Source organism: Anarhichas minor, unplaced genomic scaffold, assembly GCF_050575085.1.
Source record: "Anarhichas minor isolate MPS153535 unplaced genomic scaffold, ASM5057508v1 ptg000028l, whole genome shotgun sequence".
Lineage (NCBI taxonomy): Eukaryota > Metazoa > Chordata > Actinopteri > Perciformes > Anarhichadidae > Anarhichas > Anarhichas minor.
This window is the reverse complement of record NW_027466474.1, coordinates 7451073-7454023: the sequence shown is the minus strand read 5'-3', so window position 1 is coordinate 7454023 and position 2951 is coordinate 7451073.

Here is a 2951-nt window from a genome sequence, read left to right as displayed (position 1 = left end):
AATGTCAAAAGGTGAAGGTCTAAGGCACAGCAAACCAAGATGGCTTCCCTTACAGACAAAAGGAAACCCTAGAGAGCTGATCCCTTGCTCTGGTCGATACACAAAGTCAAAGCATGAAAGGACACTCCTTCAGTTATCAGATCCCAAGCAGGGACCAGTTGCTTCATGCTGATTCTTTTAGGCTCCAAATTAATGAAATATAAGATATTTTTATAGGAAGAGAAAGCTCTTATTAATAATAATTTAGTGCTTTGCCTTGTGACTGTGAAAATAATGTTTAGAGCTCATCCACTCTCTCATTAGCATGGACACTTGGATATAAACAAAGGATGATCCACAAACGTCATGCAGTCATCTATCCTCCTGTAGTTTCTACCATAGAGTTTATTTGAATAATGCATTGACTTGAACATTTTATTATGCGTATTTCTTGATCTGACAGTAGTTCTAGGAACATCCTACCCAAAGGTAGGGTTGGTAATCTTCAAAAACATTTTTGTTGTATTTGTAAATTCTTATTAGATCCAGACAGCAATCAATGAATCAAATGTTGAAGCAGAAAAAAAAGATCCAGTATCTGTGGCTGTCACAGGTCAGGGTCCTGGGAATGAATTGATTGTCTACCTGCCTGCCATGCACTCATTGTGCATCAACACAGTCTTCCATAAGCCGCTAGCTTGACAGCTGTGCATACTAATGTTCGTTATGATACGTTTACGTTCATATTGGTACTTTTGGGGGAGTGGCTTTGGAAGTAGGAATGAAGGGATGGGCTGTTAGTGTTGCTGACTTCGAACTCATTTTAGTAGGAAAGACTTGATACTTACAAATCAGGGAATGGAGGCAATGTGCAGTCTGTGAGTGGAAGATATTTAAACATCCTTTTTAAATAGATCAATGCCCGTGCCCATCAAATAACATGGGCAGTTATGGTTTAGGTAGATAGTAGTGGACAGAATAGCTGGTTGTGTCACTCTTCCAAACCTGCAGTGGGAGGTTTGTGGAGGCGGATGAGAGATTGTACAATATTGAAATCCGGCAGTTTGAGGGTAAGGTTCTCCTCTCACCTTTCACATGGAAGTGAGAATCAGGAAACTAGTACAGAAAGACTGATGTGTTTTCATTTTTATCTAGTTCATCGGAATAAAAGTTCACTGCAAATCTGTTATGTCAGTGTGTAAGCTTGTAGTTATAAAAACACAGTGTCAATAGGGAGGTCAGGATCAGAATATTAACCTTGATTGAATTATTCCAACGTTGAAACCCATAAATCCTGAGCGGATGTTATGCAGTATCAGCCAAGTAGGATAATGCTTGTTGTGATTCACAATCTTTCATGGTTCACAATCCATTTGTAAATTCAATTACCACCTGCCCCATGGGCATATAGAGCTTCCTTTGACAACTGGTTCAAAATAAAGTACTTAAAACATCCCGATCAAATAGCGTAGAGAGAGGATATGATAGCGGTTGTCAAGCTTTTTTGGAAATGGGGACCGGCAAGCTGGCAAAGAGTAGTGGGTGGGTGGGATTCTTTGTAATTTAAAAATACAAAATGTATCCACTCTGTGAATATGCAAATGTGTCAGACACATGTCCCTTACTTCACTATAACGTCCATTATCAGTGTGTGTGCACTGGCGGCATCACATTATACACAACCTCTCACCCCAAGAAGGGATGCACTGAAGCTGCCAATACAGAGTACCGATCAGATACCAGTGTTTAATTGATAAGCTGTATGCCTCACTCTGTGGATGTAACTGGGATCATTCTTTTATGTGCAATGGAGCATCAGGCCGACTGCTTTCTTAATTATTGCTTTCAATAATTTCATAAGTTATCAATTAAATAATGGTATTGCAATACGAGATTGGCCTGTTGTCATTGATACCCGATCCGGCTATTTGAATCAATATCCATTATCGAAGTCGATACTGATATCAGTGCATCTGTAATTTGAAATTGAGCACAGAGAAAATGTCCCCCTTCATAGCCTGATTCATTCTGTACATTAAACGGGGGATGCTCAGCTCTTGTCAGATAACATCCATGCAGTGCAGTAGCCCAGTCGTGGAGAATCACTACCCTCCAGCATACCATCATGCTCTTTTCATATGCTGGTGATGCTGTCAGCATTGATCTCCACCTCCAAATTAGCTTGTGCACTGTTCCACTGTCCCTTTGCCTTTGAGGTATGGGTTAAGGTGTGGTATCTCAATTACCTGCATGGTGCAGTATTATCCTTATGCAGAAGCAGGATCTATTTTTAAATGCAAAAGACTGTTTTGTGAAGCCCTGACTGGGGAAGAGGCAGCTTACTGACCTTGAAGGTTCATCAGTATGTAGTTTTTCACTTGTAATCGCAGGGGGCTTTCAAGACAGTGACTGAAGGAGAATATTTTTTCTGCATGGCTACGTACACTGAGACAGTCCCCCATGGGATTCTGCTTGATGTGAGAATAGCAGACTGCTCAGATGTGTGTTTGTGTGAGATACATTTTACTTGCCCTGAAGAGTGCGTGTTGATGTGTGTTGGTTATTTATGAGACTGTTATTAATGGATCCTGCTTTTCTGTTTATGGATGAGCATGCCTATCAACATTAATGGATTACAAGCTCCTACTACAGTTGTAGTCCTGATAGTACAGTGTAATAAGTAGTCTTCCTCTTTCCCTCCTTCAGCAAGCAGTAATTTACTTTCATAAGGTGTGACCTCATCATCCTGGCTCTATGATTACCCCCCCCCCCCCCCCCCCCCCCTTGGAGCCCTGTTATACCACAAAAACACACACTAACACACACAGGGCCACGCTGAACAGCAGCAGAGGGGACTGGGCAGGGCTTGGGAGATTTTCTCATTTTATTTCACGAGTATATATGTCTATCTCTCAGTGTGTGTGTGTGTGTGTGTGTGTGTGTGTGTGTGTGTGCGTGTGCGTGCAGAGGAG